The sequence below is a fragment of the Phyllobates terribilis genome, unplaced genomic scaffold, assembly GCF_046119375.1.
Source record: "Phyllobates terribilis strain yellow unplaced genomic scaffold, ASM4611937v1 Scaffold_1631__1_contigs__length_240842, whole genome shotgun sequence".
NCBI classification, from domain to species: Eukaryota; Metazoa; Chordata; class Amphibia; order Anura; family Dendrobatidae; genus Phyllobates; species Phyllobates terribilis.
Window position 1 is genome coordinate 106,428 of NW_027364391.1, and position 25,443 is coordinate 131,870.

Consider the following 25,443-nt stretch of genomic DNA (forward strand, 5'->3'; position numbering starts at 1 on the left):
GCAGCCTTTTAAACTCACCTGAGCTAACAGGTATGTGAGCTGGTTACTCTGCTGCGCTTAAAATTTCTTTTTTGGTTTGCTACAATGCCTTTTCTGAAACGTTGTCTCCCTCTGCTGGAACACTGACTTCTTTCATTTAATGCCTGCAGACTATAAAAGAGAAACCAACCCAAAAAGTTTGGTTGATTAGTCTGTGGCATTCTTTTAAACTGTTGCTTATGGCGGTCTCTGTGAGCTTCTCAGTGACATTCAGCCATCCAGGTATCCCGCCTGCAGTAGACGGAATGTGGCAATGGAACGCTGGCTGCGCGTGTCATAATAGGCTCTGAGCCTTTATATACCTGCGCACAGCAGCAGCCACCTTCAGTCTGCTGCTGGACAGCCAGCAGCAGCAGCAGCAGCAGGAGAGGTAATTAATCAGCAACCCTCCTGCTAAGGGTAGACAGCTGCTCGTTCCACCCCCCACCCCCCGCCTTAATTGGTTCTCCTCCCTTCCAACGGTGTTGAGGCGGGTGGGAACAGCCGGGGGTTGAGGGTACTGTGCTAAAAGAGGTGGAGTTATGCAGATCTAAAACGCGTGGATTGCAGCAGCAGCAAGCCGAAAAGTGCAGGCATGTGAGGGATCTAGAGGTTGACAGCATGTCTTCTTAACGGGAGTCCAGGTGGCCATCTCCACAAATGGACTTTTCAGAATCCTTGGGTGGCACCGTAGTCGGAAACCAATTCTGGTTATCGCTTCTCGGCCTTTTGGCTAAGATCAAGTGTATTATCTGTTCTTATCAGTTTAATATCTGATACGTCCCCTATCTGGGGACCATATATTAAATGGATTTTTAGAACAGGGAGATGGAAAAAGAGCTTGCTCTGTCCACTCCACACATTGACCTGGTATTGCAGTATCTCCAGGACCGGTGCACCCCTTCTTTAATGCAGTTTCTAAAATCAGAAAGAATTGAATTCAATGCTTTTTGTTCATTTGGCTTGTTTGTCGGATTTTGGGATGGACTCTTTGGCTTTGCTTTTCTTCTCCTCATTGGATTTTTCATGTTAAAAGTTGCAGAAGCCAGATGACAAGCTCATTTTGGTTCAACTTCAGCAACTGTGCATTGCATTGCCATGTAATGTAATGCAATGCTATCTATCTAGCTCTCCCTCTATACTTCCTTTTGGATAAACAGACATATTAGGCAAGCATTTTGGAGCTTTCACCTAAATAACTACAGGTGGTGAGATAAGCTGCACAATATAATTGACCTTTCAGTATATTGTTGCACACACACCATCTATTTAGCAAATGCCCTTGTTATCAACAGCAGCCTTTTAAACTCACCTGAGCTAACAGGTATGTGAGCTGGTTACTCTGCTGCGCTTAAAATTTCTTTTTTGGTTTGCTACAATGCCTTTTCTGAAACATTGTCTCCCTCTGCTGGAACACTGACTTCTTTCATTTAATGCCTGCAGACTATAAAAGAGAAACCAACCCAAAAAGTTTGGTTGATTAGTCTGTGGCATTCTTTTAAACTGTTGCTTATGGCGGTCTCTGTGAGCTTCTCAGTGACATTCAGCCATCCAGGTATCCCGCCTGCAGTAGACGGAATGTGGCAATGGAACGCTGGCTGTGCGTGTCATAATAGGCTCTGAGCCTTTATATACCTGCGCACAGCAGCAGCCACCTTCAGTCTGCTGCTGGACAGCCAGCAGCAGCAGCAGCAGCAGGAGAGGTAATTAATCAGCAACCCTCCTGCTAAGGGTAGACAGCTGCTCGTTCCACCCCCCCCCCCGCCTTAATTGGTTCTCCTCCCTTCCAACGGTGTTGAGGCGGGTGGGAACAGCCGGGGGTTGAGGGTACTGTGCTAAAAGAGGTGGAGTTATGCAGATCTAAAACGCGTGGATTGCAGCAGCAGCAAGCCGAAAAGTGCAGGCATGTGAGGGATCTAGAGGTTGACAGCATGTCTTCTTAACGGGAGTCCAGGTGGCCATCTCCACAAATGGACTTTTCAGAATCCTTGGGTGGCACCGTAGTCGGAAACCAATTCTGGTTATCGCTTCTCGGCCTTTTGGCTAAGATCAAGTGCTTCACAGCAGGAGGTTTCAGTTGAAGGTCACTCAGGTACCCCTCTCCTTGGCCTGGCAGGATCGTCCACTTCGGTGGGCTTCACCTGCCTGCTGCTATTAGGGAGAGGGATTAGTCCTAGGGTAACGGGCAGCGATCCCCCAGCCTTCAGGTGCTTTATCACAAAGCTCTGAAGGCGCAGATTGCAGGCGGTTGCAATTTGCATTTTGTTGCGCCATACCATGGAGGTTGACCCCAACCTCGTGCCTCTATATGCGAGGCTCAAGAACACCATAAGGGTCCGCTTTATGGCTGGTGGTTCCGATATGCGGAATCTGGGATATGTAGTCCAGGACGTGCTTGAGAAACTGCTCCACGTCAGAACCAACGAAATCCTTTCTATCCAGGATTATCCTCGACGTGGAGACTATGATGTAACCTTTACTGGCGAAGGTATTTTCAAAGATGTTTTGTCCAGAGTTAAGTCGGTAGAAAATAGCCCTGGTCTAAAAGGGATTCAGATCATCGAGCACGTCCTGGATGAGGTAAAGATGGTGGTTGTGAAAATCTTCTCACCCTTCATAACGGCACCAGAGGTTATTTCCTTTTTGTCAGTTTATTTTAAAAGTGTGAAATTGATTGGGAAAGTGTTGAATGAGTTTAACATCTGGACCTCAAAATGGAAGTTTTTAGTAAAATGTGAAAGAGACCCTAAATTCCCTGGAGGTGTGAGACTTCCTCCAGCTCGATTTAAAATAGGGCAAACTAATGGGGATTTTTTTTTCTCAGGAATGCCACTTTTTTGTAGGTATTGTGGTCTCTATGGGCACTCTAAGGATAGTTGTGGTGCCACTTGTAGAAATTGTGCCAGTACTGAACATGACACAAAGGAGTGCCCAAATGAAAAAAAATGCTCTTTTTGTCGGACACCTGGTCATTTCTATTTTTCTTGCCCTCACAGGTTCAGAGAGGATGAACAAAAACAAAAGGAGAAGTCCAAGACATCCGGGAATGGACGGGCCAATCAGACCACCCCTCAGGAGGAGGAACAGCAACCTGGAGCCTCGGGAGGTGATAAGGGCGCTTCGACTAGTAACAATCCCTCCGAGTCAATGACAGGTAACTCACAGGAGCCCAGGAGCTGGCTGAAAGACCATAAGGAGGCTAAAAGGAAGGCTGAGAAAGATCATAAAGGGGCGGTCGGTAAGGCCAAAAAAGAGCGCCAAATGGCTGACACCGAGCCCAAAATTCCCACTGGGTCTCACGAGAGCGAGGGCGGTACGTGGCATTTGGTGAGGTCTCATAATAAGAAAAATAATGGTTCCGTGGAGGTGGCTAATAGGGAGGAGATGGATACATCCCCTCACGGGGGTGTAGACTCTGGAATCCCGAGGTCCCGGGGCTCTGCTGCCCCAGGTGGGGCCCCGAACCTGGCTGCCTCCGGGGACTCTGAGGCTCCGCCATGTGCGCAGCCTGCCCCTGTGTTACGACCCTCTGCGGGTCAGCAGGGGAGTGCGGAGCCTCTCGGAGACCCACCTGACGAGGACCTAAATGGTCAGCCTATGGAGACCCAGTGTAACCTTTCTCTCAATATCCTTCCGAGCTACACCCCAGTAGCGTCGGGTCTTAATTTAAGTGAATGTTCCTTCTCCGATGATGAAGACTCTTTGATAACGGTGGATTCAGAAGAGGGCGTTGGTGAAAGTCCAAGTGGTCTGATCCGTCCATCGGATAGGTAAAGTCCAGTTTTTGTTTCTTCCTAACCATTTGTTATGATGGCTGACATTAGTGGTGTTTCCCTCAATGTGAGAGGCATAGGATCCAAGACCAGAAGAGCTACTGTTTTACATTTTTTAACCTGTTTTACAGCTTCTGTTTTCTTTTTACAAGAATGTCATATCCCTCATAAGATTTCTTACAAAAAATATAAGGAAGAGTGGAAACATGGTCCATCGGTCTGGTCTGGATCAAATGCAACTGGATCAGCCGGGGTAGCTATACTTTTTAAGGGAAATGTGTCTATTGATTTTATCCAAGATATTTTACCGGGTCGTATTCTTTTAGTTAAGGCTTTTATTGATGGGACAAGATGGCAGTTTTTAAATTTTTATGGGTCACCTGATAAAAATGAAAGGGCTGATATGCTGGAAATTTTACCTTTATTTATTAACATTTCTGAACCTTTTATACTGGCAGGTGATTTTAATTGTATTTTAAAAGGCGAAAGCCGACGCTCCGGTTCCGTGAGTAGAAATTATGACAAAACGTCTGGAATGTTAAGCAATATTATAAATGATTGTAAATTAACTGATGTGTATAAAGAATGTAACAAGGATAGCCCTATAGACGCTGGTTTCACCTGGAGCAATTCTACATGTAGCTCCAGGATAGATTTTGTTTTAGGTTCAGAAAAAATACTGCCAGTGAAATGTGAAGTTTTAACTAATATTCTCTCAGATCACAAGGTTTTATCTTTTAGAGTGAGGATTAATGGAAAGAAGAAATGTGGTAAGAAATCTTGGAAATTGAATGTGTCCCTTTTAAAAGATCCACAAATTTTATCGGATTTTATTGAGTTTTATGTAAACTGTAGAAAAAGGAAAAACCCCAATATTTCTTTTAGCTCCTGGTGGGATAGAATGAAAATAAGCATTAAAGATTTCTTTATTAAGAAAAGCATACAAAAAGCTAAAGAAAAGTTTGAGATCTATAATTTTCTTAATATCAGGTTACAGACATTGTACAAATTCAAAGACAATGGTCTGGATGTAGGTAATGATATATTGAGTCTTAAAGGAGAAATTTCAAAGTGGTTGGAACAAAAAGGAAAAGAACTGATTTTTCGTTCAAAGGTAAAACATGTAGAAGAGGATGAGACTTGTTCCAGGTATTTTTTTAAGAAAAACAAACAGGCGAAAACAATAATTGATAACATAGATGGAGATAATAATATCAACGTTATATTGGATAAGGTAAATGTCTATTTTAATGATCTTTTTAATGTAAAACCTGTAGACCATGATTTAATACACACTTTCCTGGGGGAGATCAAGTCCACCCTAGATGCTGATGCCCAAAGTTTTTTATCCCAACCTCTATGTGAGGAAGAGATTTTAGAAACCATGAAGAGTTTTAAAAATGGTAAAGTGCCCGGCCCTGATGGTATCCCCATAGAGTTTTATATAAGTTTTTATGATATTTTAAAAGATGATTTGTTTAATTTGTTTTCCGAAGTTTTTAATAATAAGGTTTTACTCAACTCATGGAAGAAAGGTGAGGTATCACTACTATACAAAAAAGGTGACAAAACGGATCTTAAAAACTGGAGGCCGATAACTCTTTTAAATAGTGATTACAAAATTATGGCTAAGATCTGTGCAAATCGGTTGAAAAAAGTGATACATAAAGTAATTCATGCAAATCAGGTATGCGGGGTACCTGGGCGTAGTATCTGGGACAATTTAAACCTGGTGAAAGATTGTATTGAAGATGTAAAAACCAGAAAGACAAAGATGTCAATCCTAGCGGTGGATTTTGAGAAAGCTTTTGACCGCGTGTCTCATTTTTATCTTTTTAAAGTTTTAGAAAAAATGGGCATTCCGGGTGGGTTTTTATTGTCTCTTAAAGCTTTTTATAATGATTGTACGAGTAAGATTTTAGTTAATGGTTTTAAAACAAAAGAGGTAGTTTTAAAATCAGGGGTGAAGCAGGGTTGCCCTTTGTCCCCCCTGCTTTTTATATGTGCTATAGAACCCCTTTTATGTACAATACGCCGGGATAAGCAAATATGTGGAGTACCCTTACCCGGAGGGAACGGTCTACAAGTTAAAGTTGTAAGCTATATGGATGATGTAGCAGTGTTTGGATGTGATGTACCTTCAATACAAAAAACGATAAGCCAAATTCAGTCTTTTTGTACAGTTTCCGGTTTTAAAATTAATCTTACTAAATGTAATATTTTAAATGTCGGGGGGATGAGTTTACATGATGTACCAATTGCAGTTACAGATTCCATTACTATTTTAGGTGTTTCTTTTAATGAATCTAATAATGGTTTTAATAGCTGGGATGCGGCAGCACAGAAAATTAATCAGAAAATCTGCATGTGGAATATGAGAAAGCTGTCAATGGAAGGTAAAGTTCTGATTGTAAAAATGGTGATATTACCTATCCTGTTATATCTTAGTTTGGTGTTCCCCCCTCCTACAAATTTGTTGAAACGAATTACAAAAGTATGTTTTACCTTTTTTTGGGGCTCAAAAATGGAGAAACTCAAAAGAGAAATTGTGACAAAGCCAAAGGTTAAAGGTGGGAAAGATTTCCCTGTTTTAGATAAGTTTCTTTTAATACATTTTTTCTGTTTCTGTTTTAAAACCCTTTTTAAAGATAATTACCTTTCCTATTTTATGCGTTTTAACACTGGTTTTCTCATGAGAAGGTTTGGTTGGTTTGAAACGGTTTTATCCTTTCCTTATGCTTTTAACCTACCTGCACATTATGAGATTTTAAAGAAAATTATTCTTGATTTTAATTTGAATAAGAAACAGACAGGGGATCTATGTAACAGCAAGACACTACTCAAACAAATTAGTACTGATGTGACGTTGTGTGATATTGAACGTTATGATGATGACAAAACTGTACACATATGGAAAATGATTAACGCCCCTTATCTTTTTAATGTACAGAAAGACATGTCTTGGAGCTGCGCACACCACTGTCTTCCTTGCCGGGCATTCCAGTACAGAAGAGGTTTTGTGAGGTCTGCCATCTGCCCAAGAGAAGGTTGTCAAGAAGAAGAGACAGTGAAGCATCTTTTATGGACTTGTGCTTTTGCTAAAGAGTTCTGGAGAAGACTAATCCCCCTGCTGGAGAAAATGGTGGACCTCAAGGACTTTAATTTTGCATCAGTGTTATATGGTCTTCTGGAATGCCCAACAATGGACCAAAAAATAATGGCGTGGAAGATAGTGAATTGTGCCAAGATAGCGCTCTGGAATGCTAGAAATATTGCTGTTTTTAAACATGAAATGTTACCAGTAGATGATGTTTTAGCCTTTTGTAAAAGTGAAATGTACATATACTATTTATTGGACAGGAAAAAGAATGTAACGTTGGCAGGCAAATGGCTTTTTAACCTATGGAATATTTGAAGTCTTGTAAAATTTGCTGTGATGGAATTTTTATTTTTCTTTGAAGTCCCGAAAGTGTAATGTGGATGTAATGGTTTTATTTCTGTAATTTGTTAAATTTTAAATAAACGGTTTTTTATCCCCATGTGGGGGATAGCCAAATTAAAAAAAAAAATCTGTTCTTATCAGTTTAATATCTGATACGTCCCCTATCTGGGGACCATATATTAAATGGATTTTTAGAACAGGGAGATGGAAAAAGAGCTTGCTCTGTCCACTCCACGCATTGACCTGGTATTGCAGTATCTCCAGGACCGGTGCACCCCTTCTTTAATGCAGTTTCTAAAATCAGAAAGAATTGAATTCAATGCTTTTTGTTCATTTGGCTTGTTTGTCGGATTTTGGGATGGACTCTTTGGCTTTGCTTTTCTTCTCCTCATTGGATTTTTCATGTTAAAAGTTGCAGAAGCCAGATGACAAGCTCATTTTGGTTCAACTTCAGCAACTGTGCATTGCATTGCCATGTAATGTAATGCAATGCTATCTATCTAGCTCTCCCTCTATACTTCCTTTTGGATAAACAGACATATTAGGCAAGCATTTTGGAGCTTTCACCTAAATAACTACAGGTAGTGAGATAAGCTGCACAATATAATTGACCTTTCAGTATATTGTTGCACACACACCATCTATTTAGCAAATGCCCTTGTTATCAACAGCAGCCTTTTAAACTCACCTGAGCTAACAGGTATGTGAGCTGGTTACTCTGCTGCGCTTAAAATTTCTTTTTTGGTTTGCTACAATGCCTTTTCTGAAACGTTGTCTCCCTCTGCTGGAACACTGACTTCTTTCATTTAATGCCTGCAGACTATAAAAGAGAAACCAACCCAAAAAGTTTGGTTGATTAGTCTGTGGCATTCTTTTAAACTGCTGCTTATGGCGGTCTCTGTGAGCTTCTCAGTGACATTCAGCCATCCAGGTATCCCGCCTGCAGTAGACGGAATGTGGCAATGGAACGCTGGCTGCGCGTGTCATAATAGGCTCTGAGCCTTTATATACCTGCGCACAGCAGCAGCCACCTTCAGTCTGCTGCTGGACAGCCAGCAGCAGCAGCAGCAGCAGGAGAGGTAATTAATCAGCAACCCTCCTGCTAAGGGTAGACAGCTGCTCGTTCCACCCCCCCCCCCGCCTTAATTGGTTCTCCTCCCTTCCAACGGTGTTGAGGCGGGTGGGAACAGCCGGGGGTTGAGGGTACTGTGCTAAAAGAGGTGGAGTTATGCAGATCTAAAACGCGTGGATTGCAGCAGCAGCAAGCCGAAAAGTGCAGGCATGTGAGGGATCTAGAGGTTGACAGCATGTCTTCTTAACGGGAGTCCAGGTGGCCATCTCCACAAATGGACTTTTCAGAATCCTTGGGTGGCTCCATAGTCGGAAACAAATTCTGGTTATCGCTTCTCGGCCTTTTGGCTAAGATCAAGTGTATTATCTGTTCTTATCAGTTTAATATCTGATACGTCCCCTATCTGGGGACCATATATTAAATGGATTTTTAGAACAGGGAGATGGAAAAAGAGCTTGCTCTGTCCACTCCACACATTGACCTGGTATTGCAGTATCTCCAGGACCGGTGCACCCCTTCTTTAATGCAGTTTCTAAAATCAGAAAGAATTGAATTCAATGCTTTTTGTTCATTTGGCTTGTTTGTCGGATTTTGGGATGGACTCTTTGGCTTTGCTTTTCTTCTCCTCATTGGATTTTTCATGTTAAAAGTTGCAGAAGCCAGATGACAAGCTCATTTTGGTTCAACTTCAGCAACTGTGCATTGCATTGCCATGTAATGTAATGCAATGCTATCTATCTAGCTCTCCCTCTATACTTCCTTTTGGATAAACAGACATATTAGGCAAGCATTTTGGAGCTTTCACCTAAATAACTACAGGTGGTGAGATAAGCTGCACAATATAATTGACCTTTCAGTATATTGTTGCACACACACCATCTATTTAGCAAATGCCCTTGTTATCAACAGCAGCCTTTTAAACTCACCTGAGCTAACAGGTATGTGAGCTGGTTACTCTGCTGCGCTTAAAATTTCTTTTTTGGTTTGCTACAATGCCTTTTCTGAAACGTTGTCTCCCTCTGCTGGAACACTGACTTCTTTCATTTAATGCCTGCAGACTATAAAAGAGAAACCAACCCAAAAAGTTTGGTTGATTAGTCTGTGGCATTCTTTTAAACTGTTGCTTATGGCGGTCTCTGTGAGCTTCTCAGTGACATTCAGCCATCCAGGTATCCCGCCTGCAGTAGACGGAATGTGGCAATGGAACGCTGGCTGCGCGTGTCATAATAGGCTCTGAGCCTTTATATACCTGCGCACAGCAGCAGCCACCTTCAGTCTGCTGCTGGACAGCCAGCAGCAGCAGCAGCAGCAGGAGAGGTAATTAATCAGCAACCCTCCTGCTAAGGGTAGACAGCTGCTCGTTCCACCCCCCACCCCCCGCCTTAATTGGTTCTCCTCCCTTCCAACGGTGTTGAGGCGGGTGGGAACAGCCGGGGGTTGAGGGTACTGTGCTAAAAGAGGTGGAGTTATGCAGATCTAAAACGCGTGGATTGCAGCAGCAGCAAGCCGAAAAGTGCAGGCATGTGAGGGATCTAGAGGTTGACAGCATGTCTTCTTAACGGGAGTCCAGGTGGCCATCTCCACAAATGGACTTTTCAGAATCCTTGGGTGGCACCGTAGTCGGAAACCAATTCTGGTTATCGCTTCTCGGCCTTTTGGCTAAGATCAAGTGTATTATCTGTTCTTATCAGTTTAATATCTGATACGTCCCCTATCTGGGGACCATATATTAAATGGATTTTTAGAACAGGGAGATGGAAAAAGAGCTTGCTCTGTCCACTCCACGCATTGACCTGGTATTGCAGTATCTCCAGGACCGGTGCACCCCTTCTTTAATGCAGTTTCTAAAATCAGAAAGAATTGAATTCAATGCTTTTTGTTCATTTGGCTTGTTTGTCGGATTTTGGGATGGACTCTTTGGCTTTGCTTTTCTTCTCCTCATTGGATTTTTCATGTTAAAAGTTGCAGAAGCCAGATGACAAGCTCATTTTGGTTCAACTTCAGCAACTGTGCATTGCATTGCCATGTAATGTAATGCAATGCTATCTATCTAGCTCTCCCTCTATACTTCCTTTTGGATAAACAGACATATTAGGCAAGCATTTTGGAGCTTTCACCTAAATAACTACAGGTAGTGAGATAAGCTGCACAATATAATTGACCTTTCAGTATATTGTTGCACACACACCATCTATTTAGCAAATGCCCTTGTTATCAACAGCAGCCTTTTAAACTCACCTGAGCTAACAGGTATGTGAGCTGGTTACTCTGCTGCGCTTAAAATTTCTTTTTTGGTTTGCTACAATGCCTTTTCTGAAACGTTGTCTCCCTCTGCTGGAACACTGACTTCTTTCATTTAATGCCTGCAGACTATAAAAGAGAAACCAACCCAAAAAGTTTGGTTGATTAGTCTGTGGCATTCTTTTAAACTGCTGCTTATGGCGGTCTCTGTGAGCTTCTCAGTGACATTCAGCCATCCAGGTATCCCGCCTGCAGTAGACGGAATGTGGCAATGGAACGCTGGCTGCGCGTGTCATAATAGGCTCTGAGCCTTTATATACCTGCGCACAGCAGCAGCCACCTTCAGTCTGCTGCTGGACAGCCAGCAGCAGCAGCAGCAGCAGGAGAGGTAATTAATCAGCAACCCTCCTGCTAAGGGTAGACAGCTGCTCGTTCCACCCCCCCCCCCGCCTTAATTGGTTCTCCTCCCTTCCAACGGTGTTGAGGCGGGTGGGAACAGCCGGGGGTTGAGGGTACTGTGCTAAAAGAGGTGGAGTTATGCAGATCTAAAACGCGTGGATTGCAGCAGCAGCAAGCCGAAAAGTGCAGGCATGTGAGGGATCTAGAGGTTGACAGCATGTCTTCTTAACGGGAGTCCAGGTGGCCATCTCCACAAATGGACTTTTCAGAATCCTTGGGTGGCTCCATAGTCGGAAACAAATTCTGGTTATCGCTTCTCGGCCTTTTGGCTAAGATCAAGTGTATTATCTGTTCTTATCAGTTTAATATCTGATACGTCCCCTATCTGGGGACCATATATTAAATGGATTTTTAGAACAGGGAGATGGAAAAAGAGCTTGCTCTGTCCACTCCACACATTGACCTGGTATTGCAGTATCTCCAGGACCGGTGCACCCCTTCTTTAATGCAGTTTCTAAAATCAGAAAGAATTGAATTCAATGCTTTTTGTTCATTTGGCTTGTTTGTCGGATTTTGGGATGGACTCTTTGGCTTTGCTTTTCTTCTCCTCATTGGATTTTTCATGTTAAAAGTTGCAGAAGCCAGATGACAAGCTCATTTTGGTTCAACTTCAGCAACTGTGCATTGCATTGCCATGTAATGTAATGCAATGCTATCTATCTAGCTCTCCCTCTATACTTCCTTTTGGATAAACAGACATATTAGGCAAGCATTTTGGAGCTTTCACCTAAATAACTACAGGTGGTGAGATAAGCTGCACAATATAATTGACCTTTCAGTATATTGTTGCACACACACCATCTATTTAGCAAATGCCCTTGTTATCAACAGCAGCCTTTTAAACTCACCTGAGCTAACAGGTATGTGAGCTGGTTACTCTGCTGCGCTTAAAATTTCTTTTTTGGTTTGCTACAATGCCTTTTCTGAAACGTTGTCTCCCTCTGCTGGAACACTGACTTCTTTCATTTAATGCCTGCAGACTATAAAAGAGAAACCAACCCAAAAAGTTTGGTTGATTAGTCTGTGGCATTCTTTTAAACTGTTGCTTATGGCGGTCTCTGTGAGCTTCTCAGTGACATTCAGCCATCCAGGTATCCCGCCTGCAGTAGACGGAATGTGGCAATGGAACGCTGGCTGCGCGTGTCATAATAGGCTCTGAGCCTTTATATACCTGCGCACAGCAGCAGCCACCTTCAGTCTGCTGCTGGACAGCCAGCAGCAGCAGCAGCAGCAGGAGAGGTAATTAATCAGCAACCCTCCTGCTAAGGGTAGACAGCTGCTCGTTCCACCCCCCACCCCCCGCCTTAATTGGTTCTCCTCCCTTCCAACGGTGTTGAGGCGGGTGGGAACAGCCGGGGGTTGAGGGTACTGTGCTAAAAGAGGTGGAGTTATGCAGATCTAAAACGCGTGGATTGCAGCAGCAGCAAGCCGAAAAGTGCAGGCATGTGAGGGATCTAGAGGTTGACAGCATGTCTTCTTAACGGGAGTCCAGGTGGCCATCTCCACAAATGGACTTTTCAGAATCCTTGGGTGGCACCGTAGTCGGAAACCAATTCTGGTTATCGCTTCTCGGCCTTTTGGCTAAGATCAAGTGTATTATCTGTTCTTATCAGTTTAATATCTGATACGTCCCCTATCTGGGGACCATATATTAAATGGATTTTTAGAACAGGGAGATGGAAAAAGAGCTTGCTCTGTCCACTCCACACATTGACCTGGTATTGCAGTATCTCCAGGACCGGTGCACCCCTTCTTTAATGCAGTTTCTAAAATCAGAAAGAATTGAATTCAATGCTTTTTGTTCATTTGGCTTGTTTGTCGGATTTTGGGATGGACTCTTTGGCTTTGCTTTTCTTCTCCTCATTGGATTTTTCATGTTAAAAGTTGCAGAAGCCAGATGACAAGCTCATTTTGGTTCAACTTCAGCAACTGTGCATTGCATTGCCATGTAATGTAATGCAATGCTATCTATCTAGCTCTCCCTCTATACTTCCTTTTGGATAAACAGACATATTAGGCAAGCATTTTGGAGCTTTCACCTAAATAACTACAGGTGGTGAGATAAGCTGCACAATATAATTGACCTTTCAGTATATTGTTGCACACACACCATCTATTTAGCAAATGCCCTTGTTATCAACAGCAGCCTTTTAAACTCACCTGAGCTAACAGGTATGTGAGCTGGTTACTCTGCTGCGCTTAAAATTTCTTTTTTGGTTTGCTACAATGCCTTTTCTGAAACGTTGTCTCCCTCTGCTGGAACACTGACTTCTTTCATTTAATGCCTGCAGACTATAAAAGAGAAACCAACCCAAAAAGTTTGGTTGATTAGTCTGTGGCATTCTTTTAAACTGTTGCTTATGGCGGTCTCTGTGAGCTTCTCAGTGACATTCAGCCATCCAGGTATCCCGCCTGCAGTAGACGGAATGTGGCAATGGAACGCTGGCTGCGCGTGTCATAATAGGCTCTGAGCCTTTATATACCTGCGCACAGCAGCAGCCACCTTCAGTCTGCTGCTGGACAGCCAGCAGCAGCAGCAGCAGCAGGAGAGGTAATTAATCAGCAACCCTCCTGCTAAGGGTAGACAGCTGCTCGTTCCACCCCCCCCCCCCCGCCTTAATTGGTTCTCCTCCCTTCCAACGGTGTTGAGGCGGGTGGGAACAGCCGGGGGTTGAGGGTACTGTGCTAAAAGAGGTGGAGTTATGCAGATCTAAAACGCGTGGATTGCAGCAGCAGCAAGCCGAAAAGTGCAGGCATGTGAGGGATCTAGAGGTTGACAGCATGTCTTCTTAACGGGAGTCCAGGTGGCCATCTCCACAAATGGACTTTTCAGAATCCTTGGGTGGCACCGTAGTCGGAAACCAATTCTGGTTATCGCTTCTCGGCCTTTTGGCTAAGATCAAGTGTAGTATCTGTTCTTATCAGTTTAATATCTGATACGTCCCCTATCTGGGGACCATATATTAAATGGATTTTTAGAACAGGGAGATGGAAAAAGAGCTTGCTCTGTCCACTCCACGCATTGACCTGGTATTGCAGTATCTCCAGGACCGGTGCACCCCTTCTTTAATGCAGTTTCTAAAATCAGAAAGAATTGAATTCAATGCTTTTTGTTCATTTGGCTTGTTTGTCGGATTTTGGGATGGACTCTTTGGCTTTGCTTTTCTTCTCCTCATTGGATTTTTCATGTTAAAAGTTGCAGAAGCCAGATGACAAGCTCATTTTGGTTCAACTTCAGCAACTGTGCATTGCATTGCCATGTAATGTAATGCAATGCTATCTATCTAGCTCTCCCTCTATACTTCCTTTTGGATAAACAGACATATTAGGCAAGCATTTTGGAGCTTTCACCTAAATAACTACAGGTGGTGAGATAAGCTGCACAATATAATTGACCTTTCAGTATATTGTTGCACACACACCATCTATTTAGCAAATGCCCTTGTTATCAACAGCAGCCTTTTAAACTCACCTGAGCTAACAGGTATGTGAGCTGGTTACTCTGCTGCGCTTAAAATTTCTTTTTTGGTTTGCTACAATGCCTTTTCTGAAACGTTGTCTCCCTCTGCTGGAACACTGACTTCTTTCATTTAATGCCTGCAGACTATAAAAGAGAAACCAACCCAAAAAGTTTGGTTGATTAGTCTGTGGCATTCTTTTAAACTGTTGCTTATGGCGGTCTCTGTGAGCTTCTCAGTGACATTCAGCCATCCAGGTATCCCGCCTGCAGTAGACGGAATGTGGCAATGGAACGCTGGCTGCGCGTGTCATAATAGGCTCTGAGCCTTTATATACCTGCGCACAGCAGCAGCCACCTTCAGTCTGCTGCTGGACAGCCAGCAGCAGCAGCAGCAGCAGGAGAGGTAATTAATCAGCAACCCTCTTGCTAAGGGTAGACAGCTGCTCGTTCCACCCCCCCCCCGCCTTAATTGGTTCTCCTCCCTTCCAACGGTGTTGAGGCGGGTGGGAACAGCTGGGGGTTGAGGGTACTGTGCTAAAAGAGGTGGAGTTATGCAGATCTAAAACGCGTGGATTGCAGCAGCAGCAAGCCGAAAAGTGCAGGCATGTGAGGGATCTAGAGGTTGACAGCATGTCTTCTTAACGGGAGTACAGGTGGCCATCTCCACAAATGGACTTTTCAGAATCCTTGGGTGGCACCGTAGTCGGAAACCAATTCTGGTTATCGCTTCTCGGCCTTTTGGCTGGGATCAGGTACAGTGATCTAACGGTTGCTGCCTTGGTCTCAGCTAGGAGGTGCCTGGGGTACCCGACTTGTTGGCCTTGGGGGATCGCTCTCTCTTAACGGAGGGAGCTTCACCCCCTTGCAGCTATTGACAGGTCGGCTTAGTCCCCGGACAACGGGGAGCGATCACGTCTTGTCTTCGGGGCGACCCGAGGAAATAAGGGCGTTTTCCTTTGCTGAGCTTTATCGCTTAGTGGGCTGTGTAAGTTCTTGGGGTACCCCTCCCTCGGTCTTGGGTTTGTTCCTGCTTTTGTGGGATTCATTCCCTTGTTACTATTGGGGGAGGGCTTAGTCCCTGAGGGCCGAAAATGCCTTTTTCTTTTGGATTTGCGGTGGGGGAGACTCCACTGCGACAGTCCATTAGAATCATGGTGGATGAATGCCAGCGCCATGAGAAGAATCTGCAGTACATCGTGCATGAGATTCTTTTTGGGTTCTTCCACCTGGAGCGAGATAAGATCCTGTGTCTTTACGATCAGGAATTCCGTGGGCGATATACCATTTCCTTTATGGCTAAATCATGCTGTGATAATATCCATGCAGCACTGATGGTTGCGGACAAGGACGATGAGAGACTGAACGGGCTGAGCTTTGACTTCCTGTACGGTGAAGAGGAAGTACCCTTGGTGATCTTCATGTACAGCCCATTCGTCTCTGAGGGCGATATCGAAACCTTTTTGAAGCGTTACTGCAAGTCAGTGCGCTTCTCACATGATATCCTCAACTCCCAGCGCTTCTGGAATGGGAAGAGGAAATACCTGGTGAAGTTCCATCCAGATCAGAGCGGCATTGGTGGTCTTCACCACCCGCCTGCTAATTTTGCCATTGGTAATGTCAGGGGATTCCTACGCTACCCAGGAATGCCCCTTCAATGCCGGAATTGTCATGAATATGGGCATACACGAGAAAATTGTACAAGGGCTCATGTTGTCTTTTGCAACAAGTGCGGTAAGAGTGGGCACACCTCCGCTACGTGTGACTCTGAGATCGTATGTAACCTATGTGGGAAGGCAGGTCACGCCTTCAGGAATTGTCCGAGCAAAAAGTCAAAAACATATGACATGTTTAAGTCAGGTCAACTGACTATCCAAGAATACTTCGGAGGGAGTATTACTACACCTGCCCCTGGACCTGGGTTGGCGCACGCTGACGGGTCCGGACCAAATCCTTCAACGGCTCCGCCAGAGGGCCCGCTGGTAGTTCCACAGAAGGACGGTCGTAGGGGCTCCATAAGATTAACCGAGGGTTCGCTCTCTGTGGAATTGATCGATGTTCTGGCTCTAGATGTTGCCGTATCTCAGAGTCAAGAGGAAGGGTCCTCATCCAGCATGAATGCACCACCGGCATTATGTGGAACTGAGGAGACCTCTAGTACCCCGATTAAGCAAGCACCCAGATTGGCCACACCATCATCGGTGATCTTGGGTAAGGGCAAAAAGGGTACGCTCCTTAATCGATCAACCAGTGTGTCGGAAAGAGAGACCTCTAGGGCGCGAAGTAAAAAGGACCCGGCTAAGACCCAGTCGAGCCCTGGTCCTCGAACCAGAAGTCGCAGTAGTTCCGTGACCAGACCAGAGGACAAGACGACCCAGAGGGATGACACCCGTTCCATAGACCAGACCGCCATGAGGACTGCAGATGCACAGGACTTGGAAAAGATGGACAGCTCCCAGCCTCTGAAAAGGCAACGGGAGGACGTAAAGCAACCTGATATCCAAAGAAAACACGGATGTCGAGGTCCAGATGAGGAGCCAAAAGTGGATGATGCCTTTTTGCCTGCTTCAGATCCCGGTAATATTAAACAAATCCTGACCCCTGGAGATGCGGAGGAGGAGGTGCCGTGTATTGACTTCTTCCCATCTTCAGATCCTGATTCTTCTTAATGTCTGTTCCTCTTAAAATCTCCTCACTAAATGTGAGGTCCCTAAAGAGCCCTACACGTAGGGCTGCTTTATTTTCTTATTTAGAGACATTGGACTTTGATTTCTGCTTTCTACAAGAATGTGGTATACAGAGTAATTTAAATTATAAGGACTTAAAAGAAGACTGGAAACTGGGCGCTTCTGTGTGGTCTGGTGCTAATGACTGTCGTGCTGCCGGAGTTGGACTACTTTGCCGTGGACATTCTACCATCATTCAATCTGTGACTGAAATTATACCTGGCAGAGCTATTTTAATACATCTTGTTTTTAATGGACTTTCTTTACGTTTATTAAATGTGTACGCTCCTCCTGGGAAGCAGGAAAGGGCGGATTTACTTGAAATATTGCCATTATTTTGTGTTGGGTCAACCCCCCTGCTAGTGGGAGGAGATTTTAATTGTTTACGTGATGGGGAATCCCGGCAGGGTGGGGATGTGAATCGTAAAGACCGTACCTCCTATTTGTTGAAAAGTTTAATTGATGATTTTAGATTACAGGACTGCTGGAAGGAGCTCTTGCCGGCGGATCCAGGTGTTACATGGTCCAATGGAAGAGTTTCTTCTAGAATTGATTTCATATTTGCTTCTACTGCCTTTAAACCTTGTAAATGTTTTCTTTTATCTAATTTATTCTCTGATCATAAAGTTTTATCTGTGTTTTTTAGAGTTAGCAGGGGAACAAAATACCTCAAGAGGCCCATGGAGATTAAATACAACTCTCCTAGAGGATATTGATATTCAAAAGAGGTTTGTGCAGGCCTACCAGTGCTGGCAATCAAAGAGAGACCCCCGCGCCTCGATGCTGGATTGGTGGGAGAGCATAGAATCATAGAATGGTAGAGTTGGAAGGGACCTCCTGGGTCATCTGGTCCAACCCCCTGCTCAAAGCAGGATTCACTAGATCATCTCAGACAGATGTCTGTCCAGCCTCTGTTTGAAGACGTCCATTGAAGGGGAACTCACCACCTCTCGTGGCAGCCTGTTCCACTCATTAATCACCCTAACTGTCAAAAAGTTTTTTCTAATATCTAATCTGTGTCTCCTCCCATTTAGTTTCATTCCATTGCTTCTAGTCTTTCCTTGTGCAAATGAGAATAAAGATGATCCTTCTACAATGTGACAGCCCTTGACATATTTGTAGACAGCTATTAAGTCTCCTCTCAGTCTTCTTTTTTGCAAGCTAAACATTCCCAAATCCTGCAACCGTTCCTCATAGGACATGGTTTGCAGACCAGTCACCATTCTGGTCGCTCTTCTCTGAACTTGCTCCAGTTTGTCGATGTCTTTTTTAAAATGTGGTGCCCAAAACTGTACACAGTATTCCAGATGAGGTCTGACCAAAGAGGAGTAAAGACCGATAATGACTTCACGTGATCTAGACTGTATGCTTCTGTTAATACATCCCAGAATTGTATTTGCCTTTTTTGCTGCTGCATCACACTGTTGACTCATGTTCAGTCTATGATCTATTAGTATACCTAAGTCTTTTTCACAGTCTTTTTTAATCTTAGCATTAAACCTAAGATTAAATTATTTTTTATTAAGGCAGGGAAAATGAAAGCAAAAAAGAAAAAGCAGTGGTTTTATGTTTTTAATATGAGATTACAAGTACTCTTTAAACTAAAAAAAGTTGGTATTGATGTGGATGATGATATTGCAAATCTTAAGTCTGAAATAAAAAATGCTCTTAATGAAAAAGGAAAACAAATAATTTTTAACTCCCATGTACAGCACCTGGAGGAAGGAGAGAAATGCTCCCGATTCTTCTTCAAAAAGGTAATGGGGAGGAGGGATGCAATCCTAAATCTTGAAGGTGAAAATGATATTAAGGGTATGTTAGGAAAAGCTTTTAATTTTTATCAACTTCTTTTTAACACTAAAGTTATAGATCCATCCTTTTTAGAGTATGCTATTAATTCCCTTGATTTTAAGTTAGATATTTTAGACCAGGGTGTTTTATCTAGGGATCTCACCAGTGAGGAACTTTTACAGATTTTTAAAAGTTTCTCCAGTGGGAAAGCCCCTGGGGAAGACGGTCTACCGATTGAGTTTTATCTGACTTTTTGGGGAATTTTAAAGAACGATATGTTTTTATTGTTTAAAGAAGCTTTTAATACTAATAAATTACCCCCATCTTGGAGGAGAGGTCTGGTATCTTTAATATATAAAAAAGGGGATAGGAGCCAACTTAAAAACTGGCGGCCTATTACGCTTTTAAACCTTGATTATAAAATTTTAGCTAAACTTATTGCAGTCCGTTTAAAACCCTTTATAGCCAAATTAATTCACCCTAACCAGGTATGTGGTGTTCCCGGAAGAACCATAGCTGAGTCCCTCAACATAATTAGGGATACCATATGGTATTCAAAAGAGAGAAGTCAAAACCTTGCTATTTTATCCTTAGACTTTGAAAAAGCTTTTGACAGGGTATCGCATGAATTTCTTTTTATGGTTCTTAAAAAAATGGCGTTTCCAGAGAAAATTTTAACCCGCATTATGCTTTTATATCATTCTTGTTTTAGTCAAATTTCTGTAAATGGGTTTTTAATGAAGGGGGTTCCTCTATTATCAGGGGTGAAACAAGGGTGCCCTCTCTCACCACTGCTCTTTATCTGTGTTATGGAACCACTATTAACCATACTGAGAAAAGATAAAGTAATTAAAGGGGTACCTATTCCCGGGAGTAGGGGTATGCAACTTAAAGCCCTAAGTTACATGGATGATGTTACCATACTATGTCCAGATTCCACATCTCTGAGGAGGGTATTGAGAAACACACAATTTTTCTGTGAAGCCTCAGGTTTTAAATTAAATATAGATAAATGTGACTGTTTTAATGTGGGGGGATGGGACTCCTCTTTGACCCCTGGGATAGTGATACAGAAAAATCACATAAAAATTTTAGGAATTATTTTTAACCAAGCCAATGAGGGGGACCCTAACTGGGACTCTGCAATGGATAAAATAGAAAAAAAGATCTCATTGTGGAATTTAAGGAACCTTAGTATGGAAGGTAAAATTTTAATTATTAAAGCCGTTTTAATTCCCATTATGTTGTATGTTGCAATGGTGTTTCCCCCTTCCAATTTACAAATCAAGAAAGTAACAAGAATTGTTTTTATGTTTTTATGGGGTTCAAAAATGGAAAAGTTAAAAAGAGATCTGATGTACAAATGTAAATCTAATGGAGGTAAAGATGTACCCAATTTTTTTACCTTTTTCCATATAAAGTATTTCTGCTTCTGTTTTAAGGTTTTTAAATCTGATGGCATTTTTAGTTATTTTTTAAAATATGCAGCAGGAATGATTTTTAAAAGGTGGTTTAGCCTACCTTTAAGTTCTCCTGTGCTCCTGTGCCCACCTAAACAGTATGTGATACTTGAGAAAACGGTCAGGCTTTTAGGTCTCCAGGAATTGGAGCCTGATATATTGGGGGACCAAAGGAAGGTATCTATTGCTTGCAGACACTCTGAGGACACAATTCCTGTCTCCAATTTTTCACAGGCAAGGTCCAAAACGGTGTGGCGAAATGTGTACGGGAAATATCTTGCAAATGTACACAAGGACCTTGCCTGGGCTATCGTCCACCAGTGCCTCCCTACCCGTGAGTTTCAACATAGGCGGGGGCTGGTGGCGAGAGCCAAATGTCCAAGAGATATATGCGGGGAAAGTGAGTCTGTATTGCATCTCTTTTGGAATTGTCCTTTTGCACAGGAGGTTTGGAGAAAGGTAGGCCCACTTTTAAAATGGGCATGTGGCCTGAAAGATTTTAATCACTTTTATGTCTTTTATGGTCTTTTTAAGTGTCCAAATTTTAAACAATTCCGAGTTGCCTGGATTATTATTAATTGTTTTAAAAATGCCATGTGGAAAGTTAGAAATATTTTACTCTTCAAACATGATCATATTGATTCAACAGACTGTATAAAAATTGCTTTAAGTGAAATGTATATTTACTATCTCAGAGATAAAAAACTGTATGGAGCAAAAGAAGCGGCTTCTATGTGGTGTGTACAATTATGGAACACAATTAGTGGTAATTAAATAAACCCAAGTACATCTGTAATTATGATTTTCTTAATTGTTACAATGGTTTTATGATGGTAAATTGTGTTTTTACAAAAAACTTGAATTGATTATTATCATGTTTTATCATTTTATTGTAATGTTATAAATGTTCTTTTTTAAAACCTTTGTAAATATACTTTTGAATCAATAAAATTGCGTTGAAACCTTATCTGTTCTTATCAGTTTAATATCTGATACGTCCCCTATCTGGGGACCATATATTAAATGGATTTTTAGAACAGGGAGATGGAAAAAGAGCTTGCTCTGTCCACTCCACGCATTGACCTGGTATTGCAGTATCTCCAGGACCGGTGCACCCCTTCTTTAATGCAGTTTCTAAAATCAGAAAGAATTGAATTCAATGCTTTTTGTTCATTTGGCTTGTTTGTCGGATTTTGGGATGGACTCTTTGGCTTTGCTTTTCTTCTCCTCATTGGATTTTTCATGTTAAAAGTTGCAGAAGCCAGATGACAAGCTCATTTTGGTTCAACTTCAGCAACTGTGCATTGCATTGCCATGTAATGTAATGCAATGCTATCTATCTAGCTCTCCCTCTATACTTCCTTTTGGATAAACAGACATATTAGGCAAGCATTTTGGAGCTTTCACCTAAATAACTACAGGTGGTGAGATAAGCTGCACAATATAATTGACCTTTCAGTATATTGTTGCACACACACCATCTATTTAGCAAATGCCCTTGTTATCAACAGCAGCCTTTTAAACTCACCTGAGCTAACAGGTATGTGAGCTGGTTACTCTGCTGCGCTTAAAATTTATTTTTTGGTTTGCTACAATGCCTTTTCTGAAACGTTGTCTCCCTCTGCTGGAACACTGACTTCTTTCATTTAATGCCTGCAGACTATAAAAGAGAAACCAACCCAAAAAGTTTGGTTGATTAGTCTGTGGCATTCTTTTAAACTGTTGCTTATGGCGGTCTCTGTGAGCTTCTCAGTGACATTCAGCCATCCAGGTATCCCGCCTGCAGTAGACGGAATGTGGCAATGGAACGCTGGCTGCGCGTGTCATAATAGGCTCTGAGCCTTTATATACCTGCGCACAGCAGCAGCCACCTTCAGTCTGCTGCTGGACAGCCAGCCAGCAGCAGCAGCAGCAGGAGAGGTAATTAATCAGCAACCCTCCTGCTAAGGGTAGACAGCTGCTCGTTCCACCCCCCCCGCCTTAATTGGTTCTCCTCCCTTCCAACGGTGTTGAGGCGGGTGGGAACAGCCGGGGGTTGAGGGTACTGTGCTAAAAGAGGTGGAGTTATGCAGATCTAAAACGCGTGGATTGCAGCAGCAGCAAGCCGAAAAGTGCAGGCATGTGAGGGATCTAGAGGTTGACAGCATGTCTTCTTAACGGGAGTCCAGGTGGCCATCTCCACAAATGGACTTTTCAGAATCCTTGGGTGGCACCGTAGTCGGAAACCAATTCTGGTTATCGCTTCTCGGCCTTTTGGCTGCGGTCAAGTGTCTTGTACAGGCGACTGTGGTCCAGAAGGTACTCGGGTACCCCTCTCCTCGGCCTTGCAGGGTGACCCACTTCGGTGGGCTCCCCTGCCTGCTGCTATTGGGAGAGGGCTTAGTCCCAGGGTAACGGGTTGCGATCCCCCCCAGCCTCTCAGGTGTTTCTGTTTACAGAACTCTGAAAGGCGCAGATTGCAAGCGGTTTGCGATTTGCTTTTTCTTGTTGCGTTACCATGGAGGTTGACCCCAACCTCGTGCCTCACTATGCGAGGCTTAAAAACACTATCCGTATTCATTTCACAGAGGGCGGAAGTGATGAAAGGAAATTGCGGTACGTAGTCCAGGACGTGCTTGAAGGGCTCTTTCATTTGCAGAAGAACGAGATTCTCTCTATCCAGGATTATCCGAGGCGTGGCGATTATGACATCACCTTCACCGGGGAAGGCATTTTTCAGGATGTCCTGGTAAGAGCCAGAAAGGCAAAAAACAATCCTATTCTAAAAGGAATACAAGTTATCGAGCACGTCCTGGATGAGGTAAAAATGGTAATCCTTAAAGTATTTTCTCCTTTCGTTACTTCAGTGGAACTAACATGTTTTCTTTCAATGTACTTTAAAAGTGTAAAATGTATAGGGAAAGTACTTAATGAGTTTCACATATGGACGTCCAAATGGAAATTTCTAGTAACATGTGAAAGAGACCCTAATTTCCCAGGCGGTGTGAAACTCCCTCCTGCACGTTTTAAAATAGGTTCCTCAAATGGAGACTTCTTTTTTTCTGGTATGCCACCCTTTTGTAGAAACTGTGGAAAATATGGCCATTTTAAGGATGACTGTGAGGCAACCTGTAGAAACTGTGCTAGTACAGAACATGACACCAAAGAATGTCCTCATGATAAAAAATGTAATTTCTGCCAAAAACCTGGTCATTTTTATTTTTCATGCCCACATAGGTTCTGGGAGGCCGAACAGAGACGGAAGGAAAAGGCCAGGACATCCGAAAATGAACCAACAGGTCAGACCACCCCTCAGGAGGAGGAACAACAACCTGGAGCCTCAGCGAGCAAAGAGGGCGATTCGAGTGATGAGGAAAGCTCAGAGGTAATGAAGGGTAACTCCCAAGCAGTGAGGAAAAGTTGGCACCAAGACAACAGGGAGGCTAAAAGAAAGGCAGAAAAGGAACAAAAGGGCATGATCGGTAAAACCAAAAGAGACCGGCAGAAGGTTGACACCGAGCCCGAGGCAAAAACTGGGTTTCCTGGGCCTGAGTCTGAGGCTAACTGGACTACGGTGGGTCCCCATAAAAAGAAAAGAGGGAAGAAAGATGGTTCGAATGGAGCGGCTGATGGGGATCAGATGGACACATCTCCTGGTGGGGAGGTGGACGTTGGTCCCCCAAAAGTCCCGGACCCTGCTGACCCCGGTGGGGAGCCAGGCCTTGCCAGCTCCGTGAGCTCGGGTACATTGCCTTGTACCCAACCTTCCCCTGTGTGTCGGCCTCCCCTGGGTGCAGGGGAGCCACCTGGGGACCCACCTGATAAGGATCTGAATGGCCAGCCCATGGAGACCCAGGGTGCTGTTCCTCTTAGTTGTCTCCCAAGCTACTCACATGTAGCGTTGGGTCATTGTCTTGGTGAGTCAAGTTCCTCCTCCATGGAGTCCTTACTTACGATAAATTCGGACGAGGGAAGTAGCTCGAGCGTAAGTGGTCTGGCCGGTTCAGCGGATAGGAAGTAAGTTCCGTATTTCTGTTTTATATAATTTTTTTACTTTCCTCCAATGGCAGAACTTAAGGGCATTTCCCTCAATGTGAGGGGTCTAAAATCAAAAACCAGAAGAGTAACATTATTTAATTTTTTAACTTGTCTTACGGCTTCCGTCTTCTTTTTACAGGAATGCAATATCCCGCACACAGTATCCTACAAAAAATACAAAGAGGATTGGAAATGTGGCCCATCAGTGTGGTCCGGGTCAAATGTTACCGGATCAGCAGGGATAGCTATACTTTTTAAGGGAAACGTTCAAATTGATTTTATCCAAGAGATTTTACCAGGTCGTATGTTATTAGTTAAAGCTTTTATTAATGGTGTAAAATGGCAATTTTTAAATTTTTATGGGTCCCCAGATAAAAATGAAAGAGCTGACATGTTAGAGATTTTACCATTATTTATTAATACCTCTGAACCTTTTATCTTGGCAGGTGATTTTAATTGTATTTTAAAGGGTGAAAGTCGGCGCTCTACAGCCGTAAGTAGAAACTATGACAAAACTTCCGGTATGTTAAGTAATATTTTAAGTGATTTTAGACTTGTTGATATTTATAAAGAATGCAACAAGACTAGTTCAGTAGAGGCCGGCTTTACCTGGAGCAATTTAAATTGCAGTTCAAGAATAGATTTTATATTCGGTTCAGAACAAATTTTACCTGATAAATGTGAAACCCACGATAATATCTTCTCAGATCATAAATTTTTATCTTTTAGTGTAAAAATTAATGCTAATAAAAAATGTGGGAAAAAAACTTGGAAAATGAATGTATCCCTTTTAAATGATTCTAAGATTTTATCGGATTTTATTGAATTTTATAAAAACTGCAGGAGGAAGAAAGATGTAAATGTCCCTATAAGTGCCTGGTGGGATAAAATGAAAAAAAAAATAAAAGATTTTTTTATTAAGAAAAGCATATATAAAGCAAAAGAAAAGCTAGAATTATATAATAATTTAAATACCCGGTTACAGAC

At 43.0% G+C, this 25,443-nt stretch overlaps 8 non-coding genes across 8 annotated transcripts; all 8 read left to right on the plus strand.

The window, feature by feature from the left end:
• Positions 1 to 731: 731 nt before the first annotated feature.
• LOC141244947 (U2 spliceosomal RNA) lies at positions 732 to 922 on the plus strand. Its single transcript, XR_012308840.1, has one exon. It is a non-coding gene; the product is annotated as a U2 spliceosomal RNA (small nuclear RNA).
• A 6,391-nt stretch (positions 923 to 7,313) lies between these two features.
• On the plus strand, positions 7,314 to 7,513 carry LOC141244960 (U2 spliceosomal RNA). Its single transcript, XR_012308852.1, has one exon. It is a non-coding gene; the product is annotated as a U2 spliceosomal RNA (small nuclear RNA).
• A 1,119-nt stretch (positions 7,514 to 8,632) lies between these two features.
• Positions 8,633 to 8,823, plus strand: LOC141244948 (U2 spliceosomal RNA). Its single transcript, XR_012308841.1, has one exon. It is a non-coding gene; the product is annotated as a U2 spliceosomal RNA (small nuclear RNA).
• A 1,121-nt stretch (positions 8,824 to 9,944) lies between these two features.
• Positions 9,945 to 10,135, plus strand: LOC141244934 (U2 spliceosomal RNA). The gene has a single exon (XR_012308828.1). It is a non-coding gene; the product is annotated as a U2 spliceosomal RNA (small nuclear RNA).
• Positions 10,136 to 11,254: 1,119 nt separating this feature from the next.
• Positions 11,255 to 11,445, plus strand: LOC141244949 (U2 spliceosomal RNA). The gene has a single exon (XR_012308842.1). It is a non-coding gene; the product is annotated as a U2 spliceosomal RNA (small nuclear RNA).
• A 1,121-nt stretch (positions 11,446 to 12,566) lies between these two features.
• Positions 12,567 to 12,757, plus strand: LOC141244951 (U2 spliceosomal RNA). The gene has a single exon (XR_012308844.1). It is a non-coding gene; the product is annotated as a U2 spliceosomal RNA (small nuclear RNA).
• A 1,121-nt stretch (positions 12,758 to 13,878) lies between these two features.
• On the plus strand, positions 13,879 to 14,069 carry LOC141244872 (U2 spliceosomal RNA). Its single transcript, XR_012308770.1, has one exon. It is a non-coding gene; the product is annotated as a U2 spliceosomal RNA (small nuclear RNA).
• A 7,301-nt stretch (positions 14,070 to 21,370) lies between these two features.
• LOC141244961 (U2 spliceosomal RNA) lies at positions 21,371 to 21,559 on the plus strand. The gene has a single exon (XR_012308853.1). It is a non-coding gene; the product is annotated as a U2 spliceosomal RNA (small nuclear RNA).
• The last annotated feature ends 3,884 nt before the right edge of the window (positions 21,560 to 25,443 follow it).